This window comes from Somniosus microcephalus, chromosome 17 (assembly GCF_052327205.1).
Source record: "Somniosus microcephalus isolate GS21.2 chromosome 17, FLI_Smic_1.0, whole genome shotgun sequence".
In the NCBI taxonomy this organism is placed as follows: domain Eukaryota; kingdom Metazoa; phylum Chordata; class Chondrichthyes; order Squaliformes; family Somniosidae; genus Somniosus; species Somniosus microcephalus.
The window spans coordinates 31,152,013-31,172,684 of NC_141003.1; the positions used below are offsets into that span (position 1 = coordinate 31,152,013).

Here is a 20,672-nt window from a genome sequence, read left to right on the forward strand (position 1 = left end):
TGTCTCCCCCGAAGATTTACTTTTGGCTTATTGGCTGGACTGAGTTTAAAATCCAGGGCTCCAGGGCTCAACAAGATGGCTGCGGTCAACCTCATGGCCAAGGCCTGTAAGTTTCAATTTGGGCTGACAAAGAAGGAACTTTCCAGAAATTAGAAAGCAGACAAACCTTCTGCATTTATGCATGAGAAGCAAACCAGTGGCATTCGGGCCTCTGATTAAAACCCATCAGGGCCGTTTGCACAGTCAATCAATATGTAATAGCTGCGTTCAGACTTTTGTTAGAGGACATCAGCACTGTTTGCAAATGATCAACGGGGCATTCAAGCTGGAATGGCCATATCACGAAACCAGTGGGTCAAAGGGAAACACTTATGAGACGTTCAAAAACCGATTAACCGGCCATTCAGGTCGATGGGCCCAGATCGGTTTCCTTTGTATAAGCTTCAACACGTCCAGGTCAGACAAAGGAACAAGCTGATCTGGCGGGAGATAAGGACTCCCAGGAGGGGTATAACTAGTCCCTCGGGAAGCCATCTCTCTCTCTCTCTTGCCTCGCATCCAGTGCCCTGCCGTATCATCAACTCAGCGAGAGGATCATCAATGAAGAGCCCGTCCAGGGAAGTAGGACACCCACAGTTACGTTTGAATTACTGGGGTATCTCTGCTCTGGGGCGGTGAAAACCTAAAAACATCGACAGGCAACAGGGCACGGAGCAGGCGTTTCAACATCCTAGACTGGTGAGCATCAATTTTCTGGCCCATCACAAGACAACCTAGATAGGTGTAAAAGGGTGGGCGTTAAGGGGAATTGCTAAAGTGTCATTTTAGTCATTTTCCCTCGATGTGTCCATTTCTCCTCCCCCGTTAAGTGTAATTGTGTTGCATCCATAATGATTTTCTCTGTATAGTAATTTAATTGTGTTGCATCCATAGTGATTTTCTCTGTATAGTAATTATTTCTCTATTTGAATAAACATTGGTTTTTTTTGCACCGAACCACTGGTCTCGTTTGTCTATATCGCTACTCGTAAATAAGTCCGGTGCTCAGAACTAAAAAGGGGGAAGCGATTCGAACCGCACGGGGCTGGGGCAGCTCAGGCATATGACTGACTGACCAGACAAAAACCCCAAACCAAAACCCCCTACATTTAAAACCTGTTAACATTTAGCTTGCTGGCAGGTGCAGGGTAACTTGTGTCTTCCTGGAGCCATCAATTTTGTTTGTTTTCATTGCAAATACCGCGATGTTGCAAAAATTCTAAAATTACAGTAATAAAACTACACAATCATCAGAAATAAACTTACTACTGTAACACTGACCATCAAATGCTAAAATAAACCACTAGAACATAATTTAACATAAAAATAACGGCACTTAAACCCCCATTTAGAAACATAGAAAAATAGGAGCAGGAGTAGGCCTCTCAATACCATATTCCCGCTCTCTCCCCATACCCATTGATAGATTTCTAGACACAAAATACATCTATCTCCTTCTTAAATATATTCAGTGACTTGGCCTCCATAGCCTTCTGTGGTAGAGAATTCCACAGGTTCACTACCCTCTGAGTGAAGAAATGTCTCCTCATCTCAGTCCTAAATGTCCTACCCCGTATCCCGAGACTGTGACCCCTCGTTCTAGACCCCCCAGCCAGGGGAAACATCCTCCCTGCACCCAGTCTGTCTAGCCCTGTCAGAATTTTATACGTTTCAATGAGATCCCCTCTCGTTCTTCTAAACTCTAGTGAAGACAGGCCTAGTCGACCTAATCTCTCCTCATACAACAGTCCTGCCATCCCAGGAATCAGTCTGATGAACCTTCGCTGCACTCCCTCTATGGCAAGTATATCCTTTCTTAGGTAAGGAGATCAAAACTACTCACAGTACTCCAGGTGTGGTCTCACCAAGGCCCTGTACAACTGTAGTAAGACATCCTTGCTCCTGTACTCAAATCCTCTTGCAATGAAGGCCAACATACCATTTGCTTCCTAACTGCTTGCTGCACCTGTATGTTTGCTTTCAGTGACTGGTGTACAAGGACACCCAGGTCTCTTTGTACATCAGCATTTCTCAATCTATCACCATTTAAATAATACTCTACCTTTCTGTTTTTCCTACCGAAGTGGATAACTTCACATTTATCCACGTTATACTGCATCTGCCATGTATTTGCCCATTCACTCAACTTGTCTAAATTGCCTTGAAGCCTCTTTGCATCCTCCTCACAACTCACAATCCCACCTATTTTTGTGTCGTCAGCAAACTTGGAAATATTACATTTGGTTCCCTCATCCAAATCATTGATCTATATTGTGAATAGCTGGGGCCCAAGCACTGATCCCTGTGGTACCCCACTAATTCCTCCTTCTCACTAGACCCTTGGTTCCCTAGCATTTCTGGGAAGTTATTTGTGTCCTCTTCCGTTAAGGCAGAACCAAAGTATTTGTTTAATTGCTCTGCCATTTCCTTGTTCCCCATTATAAATTCTCCCGTTTCTGACTATAAGGGACCTACATTTGTCTTCACTAATCTTTTTATTTTTACCTACTTGTAGAAGCTTTTACAATCCGTTTTTATGTTCCTTGAAAGTTTACTCTCATACTCTATTTTTCCGCTCTTGGTCCTTTTTTGCTGAACTCTAAACTGCTCCCAATCCTCAGGCTTGCTACTTTTTCTGGCAACTTTATATGACTCCTCTTTGGATCTAATACTATCCTTAACTTCTTTGTTTGCCATGGTTGGGCCGCTTTTCCTTTTGTATTTTTGTGCCAGAAAGGAATGTATAACTGTTGCAATTCATGCATTTGTTCTTTAAATGTTAGCCATTGCCTATCCACCATCATGTATTTTAATGAAGCTCCCCAATCTATCATAGCCAACTCACTCCTCATACCATCGTAGTTTCCTTTGTTTAGATTTAGGACCCTAGTTTCAGTTTGGACTTCTTCATTTTCCATTTTAATGAAGAATTCTATCATGTTATAGTCACTCTTCCCTAAAGGACCCCACACAACAAGATTATTAATTAACCCCTTCTCATTGCACAATACCCAATCTAGGATAGCCTGTTCTCTAGTCGTCTCCTCAACGTACTGGTCTGAAAAACCATCTCGTACACACTCCAGGAATTCATCCTCCACAGTTTGTACTTGTCCTACTTTCCTTTTTCTTCCTATTCTCTCTTCCCTTTTCTCTATGTCCTTTCGCATTTAATTTGAATTTCCCCCCTTTTCTAACTAACGTACTCAATTATATCGATTCCATCCTTTTTCTAACTTTAAAATCTTTACTTATATTTTTCTCTTCTGCTTTCTTTTCCCATGACCAATTTGAAAGTTAGAGCAAATGTTTTTTTTTTTTTAAAAAGAAGTATCTTTTGTTTTGCTAAAAAGGTGTTTTTCACCCACCCAAATACAGATGTTTGAAGATTATAGGAACATAGGAATGCACAGGACCAATAAAGACCACTGTAATCTGTCTGGACAGCCCCGGTGCCCAGGAAACATCACATCCCACAATACGTATCAAAATACTCCAGGGGAGAAATTTGGTTGTTAGTGCCACCGATTAATGCCTAAAGAGGCCGAGAAGTGGGGCGCCTAGCCAATTTCCAGGCGGGCACAAGGTGCCTAGCGCCTCGCCCCATATTGAGCATGCATTTAGCGTCGGCGCTAAATCTTAGCACCCGCTCATGGGCGCAGGCTGATTATGACGTCATTTGAGTGTGCAACGCCTTTTGGGCGCCCCGGACTGGAAATTCAGTGGCGCCCCCCTCCGTAGCGCCTGGTGCTAATAGTGACAGCTTACCTGGACCTTACCAAGTCGCTCTCGGGCTGGAGGAGCGTTATTTAAAGGGGACTGGTGTGGTTTAAAAGCGGCAGCCATTTTTGGAGCACAACTTCCTCGAGAGCTACAAAGAGTTGCTGAGCTGCACACTGAGAGCCATTTGGCCACTGAGCCAGCGCAGGCAGACGATCTTCAGCCTTCTGACCATCACCTTGCTGTTGGTGAGCCTTGACAATGGGGAACCTTCCTGTGGGCACTTATTATTGGGGCTGCATTGGAGGGGAACATCCTGCTGCTGAATCATCTGGAAAGTGCACTGAGATGCTGGGAGAGGGGGCCGGGCATGGCCAGATGGAGGAGGGCCAACAGACGTCGCCACAGCAGACCTTACGCTGGCAGGGTTTTCCGACAGCAGTTTTCCTACATGAACATGCCAGAGGAGCAGTGTGTCAGAAGGCTGCGATTTAGAAAGGAGGTGGTGACTGAGCTGTGCCAGCTGCTTCAGCCAGATCTGCAGCCTCAGGTAAGGTGCAGGACATCTCTGTCGGTGGCTGAGAAGATGCCTGCTGGCCTGAACTTCTACGCGAGCAGCTCTTCTCAGGCTGCGCGTCAGAGGCTGATCAGAAGTAGCTTCTAGGCCCCTCTCACGGAATGCTTGCTGCCATTCCAAGAACAGGAATGGAACCGGTCTGATACCCCCAAGCCTGTGAAGGGCAAGATGCATGTAAATAGCAGGCATGGCCATTGTAAATGAAGAAAGTGTTTCATTAAACAAAATGTGGTTCCTTCAAACATGAGAAAGCTATGGCAACAGAAAGCAAAATTAATACACTGACACATAACTGCCTCTCACACCCGGGAGTCTGTCCAAAACATAAATCACATTCCGACCATCTTCCTTGGCCTTGATTCCACTGCGCCAACCAAAGCATTCAATGCCCCATCAGTGAGTCGTTCCGCCCTCTGCCTCACCCTTTCCATGTCTTGCTAGGCTGGTGCACCACAGGTAGGCTCCCACCGCTTTGAAGGCCTACAAAGGCAGTGAGTGTGTCTGGTGATGCCAATTGACCTGCCCCTTTAAGAGCTGGCCGGCGCCACTGTGTCTCAGGGAAAGTGATTATTGACAGCACCCTCGCTGCGCCCCACCGCTGCGAAATTGCGTTGCGCCGCCGGGTTAGCGCCTTAAGAGTAGTGTGCAGTGCCTGATTTAGCGCCGCAATCACCTTTAGGGGCGCTGCAACCCAATATCGCGCCAGGTGGCACTAAATCGCAACTGGCGCTAGGCTTTGCGCTTCGCCAGAACTAGCGCCCCAAACGGGGCCATACCCAATTTCTCCCCCTCCATCTCTCTCTTGAGTTTTCTGATACAATCAACCTTCACTGCCTCCCTTTGAAATCCAGACCTTACATTCATCACCCTATCCATAAAGCAGTTAAATCTAAATGATCTTTCACCCTCACTCTTGCAAGTTTGAGGCTATGTCCACTTGTTAAAATATATTGGCCGTGAAATTCCGTCGGGCTGTCACTAGTCTCCCACCATAACTTCGGCAGGAGACTGGCAGAAATCCCAGAGAAACAGAATTTCAGAGCCATTGATGTTTATCTTATGACCCTTCATGATCTTGAATAAGATTTCCCATGTATCTCCTCCTCCAGTGTAAACATTCCCAGCTTCGACTTTCCTCATAACTCAGCCTGATCCCCAGCTATCAATTTGGTTTCCCTCTGCTGCACCCTCTCCAATGACTGGATGTCTTTCTCATGTTACAATGACTAGAATTGTACACAGCACTCCAGCGGGGGCCACGCCAGCATGCTGTGCAAACACAGATTCAGAGTGTTGAGATTTGTGCTCTATTCCTCTGGCTATAGCACCTAATATCCTGTTTTAGAGAGAGTACAACGTTAACATGTTCCCGTAAAGGTCAAGGGTGGGACCAACAAACCAAGGGAACCCTGGATGTCAAGGGATATACAAGAATGGATTAGGGAAAAAAAGGGAGGCTTTTGGCAGATACAAAGGACTAAAAACAGTGAAAGCCCTAGAGGAGTATAGAAAGTGCAGGGGGGTACTTAAAAAAGAAATTAGGAGAGCGAAGAGGGGGCATGAAAAAACACTGGCGGGCAAAATAAAGGAAAATTCCAAGGTGTTTTCTAAGTATATTAAGGGCAAGAGGATAACCAGGGAAAGAGTAGGGCCCGTTATGGACCAAAGTAGCAATCTGTGTGTAGAGCTGGAAGATGTAGGTGAGGTTTGAAATGAATATTTTGCATGTGTTCACTGTGGAGAAGGGTAATGTAGGCATAGAAATCAGGCAAGGGGATTGTGATATACTTGAACAAATTAGTATTGAGAGGGAGAAGGTACTAGCGGTTTTAGCTGGCTTAAAAGTGGATAAATCCCCAGGCCCTAACAGGATGTATCGCAGGCTGCTGTGTGAGGCAAGGGAGGAGATTGCAGGGGCTCTGACACAAATTTTCAGAACCTCTCTGGCCACGGGGGAGGTGCCAGAGGACTGGAGGACAGCTAACGTAGTACCATTGTTCAAGAAGGGTAGTAGGGATAAACCAGGGAATTACAGGCCAGTGAGCCTAATATCAGTGGTAGGGAAATTATTGGAAAAAATTCTGAGGGGCAGAATTAGTCGCCACTTAGAGAGGCAGGGATTAATCAGGAATAGTCAGCATGGCTTTGTCAGGGGGAGATCATGTCTGACCAATTTGATTGAATTTTGAGAGGGGGTGACTAGGTGTGTGGATGAGGGTAGTGCAGTTGATGTAGTCTACATGGACTTCAGTAAGGCTTTTGACAAAGTCCCACATGGGAGACTGGTCAAGAAGGCAAGAGCCCATGGGATCCAGGGCAATTTGGCACATTGGATCCAAAATTGGCTTAGTGGCAGGAGGCAGAGTGTGATGGTCGAAGGTTGTTTTTGTGACTGGAAGCCTGTGTCCAGTGGTATACCGTAGGGATCGGTGCTGGGTCCTTTGCTGTTTGTAGTGTACATTAATGATTTAGATATGAATGCAGGAGGTATGATCAGTAAGTTTGCAGATGACACAAAAATTGGTGGAGTGGTAAATAGCAAGGAGGGAAGCCTCAGGCTACAGGACGATATAGAGGGGATGGTCAGAACAGTGGCAAATGAAATTTAACCCTGAAAAGTGTGAGGTGATGCATTTTGGGAGGACTAACAATGCAAGGGAATACACAATGAACCCTAGGAAGGACAGAGGATCAGAGGGAGCTTGTTGTGCATGTACATAGATCCCTGAAGGCAGCAGGACAGGTAGATAAGGTGGTTAGAAAGGCATATTGAATACTTGCCTTCATTAGCCGAGCATAGACTATAACAGTAGGGAGGTTATGATGGAGCTGTACAAAACGCTAGTTAGGCCACAGCTGGAATACTGTGCGCAGTTCTGGTCGCCACACTATAGGAGGGATGTGATTGCATTGGAGAGGGTGCAGAGGAGATTCACCAGGATGTTACCTGGGCTGGAGCGCTTCAGCTATGAAGAGAAACTGACAGGCTGGGGTTGTTTTCCTTAGAGCAGAGGAGGCTGAGGGGCGACCTGATTGAGGTGTACAAAATTATGAGGGGCACAGATAGGGTAGATAGAAAAAGAACTTTTCCCGTTAGTAGAGGGGTCAATAACCAGGGGGCATAAGGTTTAGAGGGGATTTGAGGAAAACCTTTTCCACCCAGAGGGTGGTTGGAATCTGGAACTCACTGCCTGAAAGGATGGTAGAGGCAGGAACCTTCACAACATTCAAGAAGCATTTAGATGAGCACTTGAAACGCCATAGCATACAAGGCTAAGGACCAAGTGCTGGAAAATGGGATTAGAATGGACAGGGCTTGATGGCCGGTGTGGACACGATGGGCCGAAGGGCCTCTTTTTGTGCTGTATAACTATGACTATGGGCTCGAATTTCATCAGGCCGTTGAGGCGGGATTGGAGGCGTGTGGGGGGTTAAAATTGCAAAAACTGGCGGGCGGGCCCAACCCCGCATCCAAGCAATTTTCATTAAATCATGTCTACTGGTCCCATCTCCGTCCCGCCTCCAAGAGGCGGGATAGGCGGTTAAGGCCCTTAACGAGCATTAAATTGCCTCTAGAATGCCATTTTGATAGGCCTTTGTGATTTTAACCCTTTTCCCACATGAAGCACGCCTGTTCTGAAACACGACGGTGAAACCTGGCGGTAGCACAATTGGATTGCTGACTATCAGCTGCAGCTCAACCATTAAAGAGGAGATTTGGTCAGCCATCATTTGCAAGTGGCAGGACTTTGTTGTCTCAGGTCTGGGGGAACTTTTAGAAGGCATAACCACAGCTGTGGAAGTTTGGAGCCTGACACCCATCTCCAGTGTGACCTCCTGGGAAACCCCTCTCACCAGCTTGACTGAGCGCTTCCTCAACTGAGGCATATACCAGAAACATGGGAGGCATTTATTTCCTTCCCTTCTGGACATCAGATGAGGACGAAGGCCAGCCGCGGCACTAGCAGAACCATGAACAACAGCAGCAGCACCAACAGGAGCGCCAAGCTGCTGCTCACCCACCTGAAGCTGCACAGGCCAGAAGGGGCCAGCGCATGGAAGCCCATCGGCGCAGGAGATACCCCACAAACAGGATCTACAGACACAGGGTCAGCTACCTCAACATGTCTGAGCAGCAGTGCCAAAGGCGGCTCTGACTTTCGCGAGAGGTAGTGACTGACATCTGCGCAATGCTGCAACAAGACCTGCAGCCCAGAGGACCAGGTGGACAACTCTTACCAGTGGCTGTCAAAGTCACCACCGCACTCAACTTTTTTGCCTGAGGCTCATTCCAGGGATCAGCAGCAGACATCAGCGGCATCTCCCAGGCGGCCGCACACACTTGCATCATGCAGGTAACCGATGCCCTCTTTGCCATCACGCACAATCACATCCATTTCACCAAGGATCAAGCAAGTGTCACGGCGCGTGCAGTTCGATTAGCTAATCTGGCAGGCATTCCAAGGGTGCAGGGCATTGTTGATTGCACACATGTGGACCTTAAGGCACCCCATCGCAATCCAGGTGTTTTTGTCAACTGCAAGGGCTTCCACTCCCTTAACGTTCAGCTGGTGTGTGACCACAAGAAGGAAATTTTGCATGTTTGTGCCAAGAACCCTGGTAGTTGCCATGACTCCTTCATACTGCTCCAGTCTAGTGTGCCTCCGCTCTTCAGTCCGCCAGACCAACTTAACGGATGACTACTTGGAGACAAGGGCTATCCCCTGAAGACGTGGCTAATGACGCCGTTGAGGAGCCCATCCAATGAAGCTGAGGAGAGCTACAACTCCAGCCACATGTCCACCAGAGCCATAATTGAGCAAACCATCGGTTTGCTGAAGATGCACTTCAGATGCCTGGATAGATCAGGTGGAGCCCTGCAGTACTCAGCAGCCAGGGTCTCCAGAATCGTCGTGGTTTGCTGTGCACTTCACAACATGGCACAACATCGTAGCTTGCAGATTCCTGAGGACCAAGTGGCTCGTCACATATCCTCTTCAGATGAGGAGGAGGAGAGCGAAAACGAACACCTTGCAGAGGCCCATCAACCAACGGCAGCAATATGCAAGAACATTGCTGCCCGGGATGCAAGGAACGCACTCATCTTGGCCAGATTTGCTTAGCCTAGCCAATCAAGCACTTTTGCCTTGCAGCTTCTTACCCGAGCATCGACAATGGCCAAGAACCAGCGGATTCCTAGCAATTTGACCACCATACTGACAATTGCAAGTTATCCTAAGCTCTCAATGTGGAAGTTACATTCACGAAATGACACACGCCACAACTACAGCAGTAGCCATCAAATTTTTTATTTACAGTAATCATCTGATGGTTTTTTAACATAAAACATCAAATTTCACCCAAGTGACTACCCTTGTGACTATTTGTGCAGTATCTTTCTCTTACGCGTGCTCCTACGTGGTGCTTCCCCTGTGGCTTCAGCAGATGTGGAGGCTTCTTGCTCACTTTTTTGCTGCTCCTGTCTTGACACCTTTGCCGGGCATCCTCTGGGGTTGCGAACCCGTGAGGGCTCACCAACAGTCTGCTACTCCTGCGGCTGTGCAGGGGTTGAGACGCCGATCTCAATTGGGTGTGCACTCTGGTGGGGCTCTGACCAAGGGCTCTGCAGTGGCATGGAAGTGTGAGCGCTTGGAGAGGAGCCCCCACTTCCTTGATATCTGCCACCAACTTCCCTCTCATGGGTCAGGTCTACCTCAGCGCTTGCAAGTGGCTTTAAAGCACCTTGCTGCACATCAGGGGGGCCATGGGGACCTGTATCTGCACTGGCAGTCCTATTCAGAAGGACTTCCATGAAGGTCTGGTTTCTCTGTTCAATAGAGGACCATCGCTTCTCAAGAGATGTCATTCTATTCAGAACACCCCCCACCCCCCCCCACCCCCCCCACCCCCGAGGCATGGGAAAGCTAGTCGATGTGGGTAAAAAATAAAAAGCCTGTAAAAATGGAGGCATGCAGCCTCCTTAAAAGCTTTTACCAATGGACCCACCTCCTGAGAGCAGATTGGTCTCTCGCCCCCTGTCCCGCCTCCATTATAACAGCATTTAAACCCCAGTTGTGCTTGTCTTACTTTCCTTTCTCTTCCTATTTTCTCTTCCCTTTTCTCCATGTCCTTTTCCATTTAAATTGAATTTTCCCCCTTCTCTAACTAATGCGCTCAATTATATCTATTCCATCCTTTTTCTAATTTTAAAATCTTTACTTATCTCTTTCTCTGCCGCTTTTTCTTCCCAAGGCCAATTTTGAAAGTTAGAGCAAGTTCTTTTTTTAAAGAAATATCTTTTGTTTTGCTACCACCCAAGGACAGATGTTTGAAGATTTCGGAACGTAGGAACGACCAAAAAAGACCATTGTGGTCCACCTGGACAGCCCCGGTGCCCAGGAAACATCACATCCCACAATACATATCAAAATACTCCATCTCTCGCTTGAGTTTCCTGATACAATCAACCTTCACTGCCTCTCTTAGAAATCCAGTCCTTACATTCATCACCCTCTCCATAAAGCAGTTAAATCTAAATTATCTTTCACCTTCCCTCTTGCAAGTTTGAGACTATGCCCACTTGTTTAAATATATTGGCCATGTAATTCCATAGGGCTGTCGCTAGTCTCCCACCATAACTTTGGCAGGAGACTGGCAGAAATCCCAGAGAAACGGAATTTCAGAGCCATTGATGTTTATCTTATCTATACCCTTCATGATCTTGAATAAGATTTCTCGTGTATCTCCTCCTCCAGTGTAAACATTCCCAGCTTCGACTTTCTCTCCTCATAACTCATCCTAATCCCCAGCTATCAATTTGGTTTCCCTTTGCTGCGCCCACAGTGGGCAGGTTGGGGTCGGGATTTAAATTTTTCAAATGTTAACTTCTAACCCGACTGAAACACCCCCATTCTTGGGGTTTAACATTACCAACATAAACTACATTGTATAACTCTGTATGGATACTGTGACAAAATTAAGAATTTTTGTCTCTTATTATTTATTGCATCCACTCTGACTGGACATGGCACACACAGTAAGTTATTGCTAGCTGCTTCCGCATGTTGTGTAAAACATACATTACAGGCTGGCTAATTTTCACACCTCAGAACAACACCGAGACAGGCATAGTTCAGGAATGGTGTAGTTGCTGCCATTGCACTTGGATGGGGACCCATCCAGGAGGTCATTCAAAGTATTTGACACAGGTTAATGAATCACGCCATTCTGCCAGTTCAAACATCCCTGGTAACTGACAAATTGCTCATCTAATGCAGTTGAGAGAATATTCTTTTTTCACGATATCTTCAAAGGATTTGCAATGATATATCTGCGGCTGACTTTATGCCAATTGATAATCAAGCTGAAGCTTTCAGATGTACAAAGCCATTCAGAGGCTACGTGGCAGCAGGTCACCATGTGAAAGTGAGAGCCTATGTTTCAAATATCAAGTTTTCATTGAGAGTTAGTACAAGGAAGGTGTCTTTTTTCATTTGGCATTTCATGTAGAATAAAGGCTTGACTGAGGAATTTGTTTAGTGCCAGAAAGCAGCACAAAATGGGCGTCATGTCTGGAACGTGTGCCCAGAGAAGTCATCCTGAGGCTCACTGGAAATTGGGCCCCAGGCCTCATTTTCATAAAATGGATGAGCATCAGGCATCCGGATGCAGCTCACTGGTCGGAGCTTCAGGAAAGTCCTGTGGGTGTGGGTTTAGGGGTTAGGGCGGCACAAATGGGAGAAGCCCGTTCTTTATAAAAATCTTTATTCATTACCTTTTTACAGATAATTGATATTGAGGCTTTCAGCACTCACCGATTCCAACAGTACAAAGAATGGCCATAAACACCTGAAAACATTATTCTGGTGAAGTGTCAAATTTTCCTCTTTCTTAAACTCACTAGTGCCAAGTCTGACCCAAGAGGTTATTTTCCAACTTCACACTCCTCTTGGGAAGTCTCACCCACTGAAAGCACATATTGAAAATTTTGCATTCCTCTTTCCAACCTCTAGAACAAAAATCTCTGTTTTCAATTTGATTTTAAAATTGCATGTATAGAAACTGGCATTAGTGGTGCTATTCATTGGAATCATCAAGGTGTTCAAATGCTTAAGTAATTGGCAAAAGGGAAATTTAAAAATATTTTGTAAAGGGCTTGGGAGCACTCATTAGATGCAACTGCAGAGAAAGATGTATGCAATTCTGGGTGCAGCACAAAAGCATGTGCTGTTAAGGCACACTCACACCTAGCATTCAGTAGGACAAATAAAGGCAAAGTAATATTGCACACATTGTTTAACTGTTGACTTCTGCAAACACTGCAGGGAACGTTGTAGTAATTTGTTATCAAGTTATGGAGTGCTAAATCAAGGAAACGATAGAGTGAGGAGTGTACAGGAGGTACGTCAGTTGTTGCAAGCTGCCACAGGATATGACACTACCATCCAAACGGAACTTATGTGGACCTCACAAATGAGCAGTGCCTCACAAGGCTGAGGCTCAGCATGAATGTAGCGAGAAAACTCTGCCACCTAGTTAACAGTGACCTGCAGCCACAATAAAGTATCAACACTGCCCTTTTATTGGGGCGAAAGTCAGTATCACCTTATAGTTTAAATGTCAATGCTACATTCCAGGCACCAATAGGAGGCACATCAGGAGAAAGTTGCTATGCAGTCATTCGCTGCATTTGGGATGTGACTAAAGCTCTGCTTTACCACTCAGATGGACGTCCACTTCAGTAGCTATCCCAACATTAGCAACAGAGACAGCTGCAGTGTTATAACAACAAAACTGCCTGAAGTACAGGGCATCACTAACTCTGCACATATGACTAGTTAGTCACCAAGTAATTCCCAGATATACACATCAATAGAAAGAGCTTTCATTCTTTAAATGCATAAATGGCATGGAACGCCAGTGTGAAAATAATGCATGCATGCAAGGTTTCCATGCAGGACATGTGATTTTTTTTCATTTTTGCTAATACAACATGACACACCTGTTTAAAGAGGAAGGAAGATTTGAAGAACTCTCAGGTGCTATGGGATGGATGGTGAAGTCAAGGTTGACAACCACTCTGATGAATACCTGTACAGGAGCACAGTGAGAAACAATGAGGCATATCCAAATAGCAGATTTTTTTACTGAGTGAATATTTATTTGTCAAAGCAAAGATTCAGATCCCTTAACTAATTGGAAGGCACCCCTGTAGTTCAATATCGTTACTGAAATGTTGTGCTGTATGAAAACCATTTTTTTCTTGTAGCCTACATATTCTGCAGATAGCCTGTATTTCATACATACCAGCTGGTCTGTGTGTAACCCCCATACTCTTGCAGGGTTGTGCCTCCGGTGGTCTCGGATGTAATAAATGTGTCTCATTCTACTAAAAGGATGTCAGTGCCTTCTAGGAGTCAGTGCCACCCTCTGTGCCAAGTATACACAATGATTATAGTCTATTTTTACTTATAACAATAACACCAATGTACTTTGAGACAGGATAATTTCACCTATTTTAATGCCATTGTTCACTGGCTACCCTGTACTATCATGCCATTTGTAAAACAATGAACATGAGTGTAGCACTTATTTTTTGCCACATCTTGCTTGTTACATACTTCACCACTTAGGTCGATGTACTTAATTAGGTGTAAAGCACTTTGGGATGTCCTGAGGTTCTGAATGGCACTATATAAATGCAAGTTTTTTCTTTCAATGTGAATTAAATTGTTAGATCTAATTAACACTCACCTTTACGTTTCATGTACATGTATCTACTGTATATATGAAGGCAAACAGTTCTTCATCCTGTTAACTCGTTCAGAATGTCACAAGCCTTTGCAACCATCCTCTTATGCAAGTTTTCCCTCATTTTTTCCCAAGTTCTTGTGCTGGATTTTGTGTGGATATGTTCGCTAATCACTTTCCATGCAGAAATTTTTCTTCTTTTGCTTTTTTTGACTTCCCCTAACTCTGGCCAGCTGCTCCCATTTTGAATGGCTGTAAGATTTTTGATGTCTATCGGTGAAAGCCACTTTCTGTCTGTGACGCTGAACCATTGTGCTGAAGGTTGACTTTCCTCTGCCTGCCAGCTGTGTGAACAAGTTCCACGATGTCTAAACGAGTTCTGCAGCTGCTTCCAATCTTTGGATGGGCTTGTTATTACAGCTGTGTTCTGATTGGACGCTCACCAACGGGCAATGCTGCTGCAGTTTTGTGGTCACAACCAGCAGCAGGAAAGTTGCAGGGTGCAAATTCACAAATACACATTAAAACACCTGCACACACTTCAATAAAGAATGGCGCATACAGCAGAAAATGTGGACGTCACATTGTAGATTTCACAATTGTTCCCTTGAGCATGTCAGCTTCCACTGCGTAATATGGCACTTGTCTTATATTTCTGGTGACTATATTTAGCTGTCCCTGCTAACACAGCTAGCTCAACTGTACAATGTGAGGATTATTTTCATACAGTAACTTCTGTTTGCACCAGTCCTTAGTCTCGCTGTTTTGTGGCATGTTTGCTGCAGGCTGTGCCAGTTTCCTTGCCCTGGTTTCTCACCTTGTCGTCATCCTTTGAAAAGTAGGCTACGTGTATTGTTTAGCAGTTCCTGTTTCTGCAAAGTGATGATGGATCCTGTCTCTGCAGGGGATCACATAAAGATAACAGGAGATGATAACCTTGCACACTAATAGTGTAGCCATCTGACAGTTTCTACTGCACAGGTCAAAATACAAAGCTCATTCTTAAAAATAGCCACTCAAGCTTACATCTGTACTGAGATTTGGTGTTGGGAACCTGAGCGGGGAGACAGAGGAAAGGGAAACAAGGATAAAAGCAAAAGACAGGAAGGAGAAAAACAAAAGTGGCAGACAGAGAAATCAAGGGTTTAAATCAAACATGGCCACAGTAAATAATAATTCTAACAGATCTAAGAGCATTAAAAAAACAAGCCTGAAGGCTTTGTGTCTTAATGCGAGGAGCATTCGTAATAAGTGGATGAATTAGCTGCACAAATAGAGGTAAACGAATATGATATGATTGGATTACGGAAACATGGCTCCAGGGTGGCCAAGGCTGGGAACTCAACATCCAGGGGTATTCAATATTGAGGAAAGATAGGCAAAGAGGAAAGGGAGGAGGGGTAGCATTGCTGGTTAAAGAGGGGATTAACACAATTGTAAGGAAGGATATTAGCTCTGATGATGTGGAATCTGTATGGGTAGAACTGAGAAATACCAAGGGGCAGAAAATGTTAGTGGGAGTGGTATATAGACCTCCAAACAGTAATGCGGAGGTCGGGGATGGCATTAAAAGGGAAATTAGAGAAGCGTGCAATAAGGGCACAGCAGTTATCATGGGTGACTTTAATCTACATATAGATTGGGCTAACCAAATTAGTAACAATACTGCGGAGGAGGAATTCCTGGAGTGTATACGGGATGGTTTCCTGGACCAGTATGTCAAGGAACCAACTAGAGATCAGGCCATCTTAGACTGGGTATTATGTAATGAGAAAGGACTAATTAGCAATCTTGTTGTGCGAGGCCCCTTGGGTCAGAGCGATCATAATATGAGAGAATTCTTCATTAAGATGGGGAGTGAAGCTTTTGGATGATCAGCCATGATCGCATTGAATGGTGGAGCAGGCTCGAGGGGCCGAATGGCCTACTCCTGCTCCTATCTTCTATGTTTCTATGCAATACAGCTTCAGTGTATGGAAATTATTACGGGGGGGGGGCGGATCTAATAGAGGTTTTCAAATTTATGAAAGGTTTTGAGAGGATGAATAGTGAACGATTGTTTCCGCTGGTTGGCGAGTCAGTAACAAAGGGGCACTGACACAGGATTATTACTAGTAGACAGAAGGGGGAAATTGGAAGAATTTTTTTCACCAAGGTTAAGTAGTACATGGAATTCTTTGCCGCAAGTGACTGTCGAAGCAGAGATTATAGCATTATTTAAAAAGGAAGAATATAAAAGGGAAAGGGCAGGGATTGGAGTAGATAAGACCTATTTTCCTGACCTTTGGCCCCAGGGAATGGCCATTTCCCCATGTGCAAAAGTCAGGAAAAGGGGGCTGATGCCCGTTATCCTTGGTCTCTGCCCCATTGTACATTGCTCCAGGGATTCCTAGGAGATAGGGGCAGATATGGGCCTGCATCCACTGCTAAGCCTTATCAGGCGTGCAGACCTGTGCCAATCATGCCCCAGACAGGAAATGCTGGCATTCTTGGCCTAGGAAGGAGCAGCGCACTTTGGATGCAATGTTCCTATCCAGTGGCAGGGTTGGGGACAGGGGGGTGGGAAATAGGGAAATATTCCCTGATAGCTGCAATTGAAGAGTTATCACAGGCACTGTGAATGCCCTCCTTCTGTTCTGTAATTTCTATGATTCTAGCCACCAGTTGTTTCCCCTCTTCAAGTGGGCAGATGATAGTGGGTCATGCTATTGTCACGCTATACTGGAAAAGATTGTTAATTTTTTTTGAACAGTCCATCATGCTAGAAATGCTACACTCAAAAAACTGCAAAATTCAGGAACAAATTGTTGATAGCTAGCACTCACCCTGAATGCGACCATCAAGATGAAAATCTTTTCTGAACTCTTGCAAATGCATTCAAGACTTCGTGGTTGAAATGCTCCAAGTTCAAAGAATGACTCCCTTTGAAACAAACTGACAAGATATATGTTAACTATTGAATGATTACAGTCCTTTAAAAGGGAATTGACAAGTTCCTGAGAGGAGAGGGCACTTTCAGCTATGGGGCTATTTTGCTAATTAGCCAAGATTGTGATGGGCAACCGCAATCTCCTGGAGTGTGCTTGATTGTGTTAGGAAGTCAGAGAGACATTTCTCAGAGTATTTCCTGATTTGGTTGCAGGTTTTTAAAAAATCTCTCCCAGGCACTAGTGTGGTTAGTGAGTGCTGTACAGGTCTGCCCTGTTTACTGGAGGGAGCATGTTTGATGGTCTTTTTGATGGGCTGATTGTCATTTCTTGCCATTCTTTTTGTATGCTTAGTTTCTGATATTGTAGACACTGACCTGGTCCTGCCAGCTGTCTCACACTTCCTCTGCCATGTTAGCAGGCTGGCTGGGTGAGATGGTTGTGGTGTCACCTGAAAGGCAGCTGTCTCATCAGTACCTACTGTCATACACAGTTGCTGGACGCTCACTCAACATGCCCAGGTATCTGCATGGGAGCAGGCACTGAGTTGGGTTAAGCCCAACATCAACGTTCTCTCAATCCAATCCCTCAGCATATTGAACCTGTAAAAGGGAGACTCCTCAATATTGGAGCAAGGGCCTCAATAGCCCCAGTCAGAGCACCCAAAGTAGAAACTGTGACTGAGTTGAAGATCTGTCACAGGGATTCCACTGCAGATGGCCATGGAGTTGCCATATGCTCCATTGTGGCCTGTAATTCTGCAAATTCTAGTCATGCATCACTGCACACATGAACTCCTCCATAGTTACTGCCAGACCTTACAGGGTGCTTTGTGTATTCTTAAATGGAAATGTTACACCCTTGTTCAAAAAAGGGTGTAAGGATAAACCCAGCAACTACAGACCAGTCAGTTTAACCTCGGTAGTGGGGAAGCTTTTAGAAACGATAACCTGGGACAAAATTAACAGTCACTTAGACAAGTGTGGATTAATTAAGGAAAGCTAGCATGGCTTTATTAAAGGCAAATCGTGTTTAACTAACTTGATTGAGTTTTTTGATGAGGTACAGAGAGGGTTGATGAGGGCAATGCAATTGATGTGGTGTACATGGGCTTCCAAAAGGCGTTTGATAAAGTGCCACATAATAGGCTTGCCAGCAAAGTTGAAGCCCATGGAATAAAAGAGACAGTGGCAACATGGATATGAAATTGGCTAAGTGACAGGAAACAGAGAGTAGTGGTGAACGGTTGTTTTTCGGACTGGAGGAAGGTATACCATGGTGTTCCCATGGGGTTGTTCTAGGATCACTGCTTTTCTTGATATATATATTAATAACTTGGACTGGGTATTATGTAATGAGAAAGGATTAATTAGCAATCTTGTTGTGCAAGGCCCCTTGGGGAGGAACGATCATAATATGATAGAATTCTTCATTAAAATGGAGAGTGAAGTAGTTGACTCAGAGACTAGGTTCCTGAATTTAAATAAAGGAAACTACAATGGTATGAGGTGCAAGTCTGCTAGGATGGCTTGGGGAATGTTACTTAAAGGGTTGACAGTGGATAGGCAATGGCAAACATTTAAAGATCGCATGGATGAACTACAGAATTTGTTCATCCTTGTTTGGCATAAAAATAAAACAAAAAAGGTGACTCAACCGTGGCTAACAAGAGAAATTAGGGATAGCATAAGATCCAATGAGAGGACATATAATTTGGCTAGAAAAAGCAGCAAACCTGAGGATTGGGAGCAGTTTAGGTTCAGCAAAGGAGGACAAAGGGATTCATTAAGAGGGGGAAAATAGATTATGAGAGTAAGCTTGCAGGGAACATAAAAACTGACTGTAAAAGCTTCTATAGCTATGTGAAGAGAAAAAGATTGGTGAAGTCAAGCGTAGGTCCCTTGCAGTCAGAATATGGGGAACTTATAATGGGGAACAAAGAAACGGCAGACCAATTAAATACATACATTGGTTCTGTCTTCACAAAGGAGGACACAAATAACCTCCCAGAGATGTCGGGGAACATTGGGTCTAATGAGAGGAGGAATTGATTGAAATCAGTATTTGTAGAGAAATATTGTTAGGGAAATTGATGGGATTGAAGGCCGATAAATCCCCAGGGCCTGATAATCTACATCCTAGGGTACTTAAGGAAGTGGCCCTAGAAATAGTAGATGCATTGCTGGTCATCTTCCAAAATTCTATAGACTCTGGAACAGTTCCCATGGATTGGAGGATAGCTAATGTAACTCCACTATTTAAAAAAGGTGGTAGAGAGAAAATGGGGAATTATAGACCAGTAAGTCTGACATCGGTACTGGGGAAAATGCTAGAATCCATTTTAAAAGATGTAATAGCAGAGCACTTGGAAAACAGTGACAGGATCAGACAAAGTCAACATGGATTTACAAAAGGTAAATCATGCTTGCCTAATCTACTTGAATTTTTTGAGGATGTAACTGGTAGAATAGATAAGGGAGAACCAGTGGATGTGGTATATTTGGACTTTCAGAAGGCTTTTGATAAGGTCCCGCATAAGAGATTAGCGTGCAAAGTTAAAGTACACAGGATTGGGGGTAAGGTACTGTCTTGGATAGAGAACTGGTTGGCAGACAGGAAGCAAAGAGTTGGAATAAACGGGTCTTTTTCCGAGTGGCAGGCAGTGACTAGTGGGGTACCACAGCGATTGGTGCTAGGACCCCAGCTATTCACAAGATATATATAGATGATCTAGACGAAGGAACTAGATGTAATATCTCCAAGTTTGCAGACAACACAAAGCTGAGTGGGCGTGTGTGCTGTGAGGAGGATGCAGAGAAACTCCAGTATGATTTGGAGAGCTTGGGTGATTGGGCAGATGCATGGCAAATGCAGTATAATGTGGATAAATGCAAGGTTATCCACTTCGGTGGCAAAAACAGGAAGACAGATTATTATCTGAATGGCAATAGATTGGGAAAAGGGGAAGTGCAACGAGACTTGGGTGTCCTTGTGCACCAGTCGCTCAAGGTAAGCATGCAGTTGCAGCAGACGGTTAAGAAGGCAAATGGTATGTTGGCCTTCATAGCGAGAGGATTCGAGTACAGGAGCTGCAGTTGTACAGGGCCTTGGTGAGACCACACCTTGAGTATAGTGTGCAGTTTTGGTCGAAGATTCACCAGACTGATACCTGGGATGGCAGGAATGACGTATGAGGAGAGATTGGGTCGATTAGGCTTATATTCGCTAGAGTTTAGAAGAATGAGAGGGGATCTCATTAAAACTTATAAAATTCTAACAGTACTAGACAGACTAGATGCAGGAAGGATGTTCCCAATGGCGGGGGAGTCCAGAACCAGTGGTCACAGTCTAAGGATAAGGGGTAAGCCTTTTAGGACTGAGATGAGGAGGAATTTCTTCACCCAGAGAGTGATGAACCTGTGGAATTCTCTACCACACAAGGCAGTTGAGGCCAATTCATTAAATATATTCAAGAAGGAGTTCGATATATTTCTTAAGGCTAAAGGGATCAAGGGATATGGGGAGAAAGCAGGGACAGGGTACTGAATTTGGATGATCAGCCATGATCTCATTAAATGGCGGAACAGGCTCGAGGGGCCGAATGGCCTACTCCTGCTCCTATCTTCTATGTTTCTGTTTCTAAGTGCGCAGGGCACAAT

The 20,672-nt window shown here is 44.8% G+C and overlaps 1 long non-coding RNA gene across 5 annotated transcripts in view; it reads right to left on the minus strand.

Annotated features, from left to right (window-relative positions):
* Nucleotides 1-20,672, minus strand: part of LOC147105612 (uncharacterized) — a 556,421-nt gene that overhangs the window by 485,190 nt on the left and 50,559 nt on the right. For all 5 annotated transcript variants that reach the window (XR_015081530.1, XR_015081529.1, XR_015081532.1 and 2 more), the window contains 3 exons: nt 16,912-17,020; nt 14,090-14,984; nt 13,338-13,426 (listed from right to left, as the gene is read on the minus strand). This is a non-coding gene — a long non-coding RNA (uncharacterized LOC147105612). The remainder of the gene's footprint in view (nt 1-13,337; nt 13,427-14,089; nt 14,985-16,911; nt 17,021-20,672) is intronic.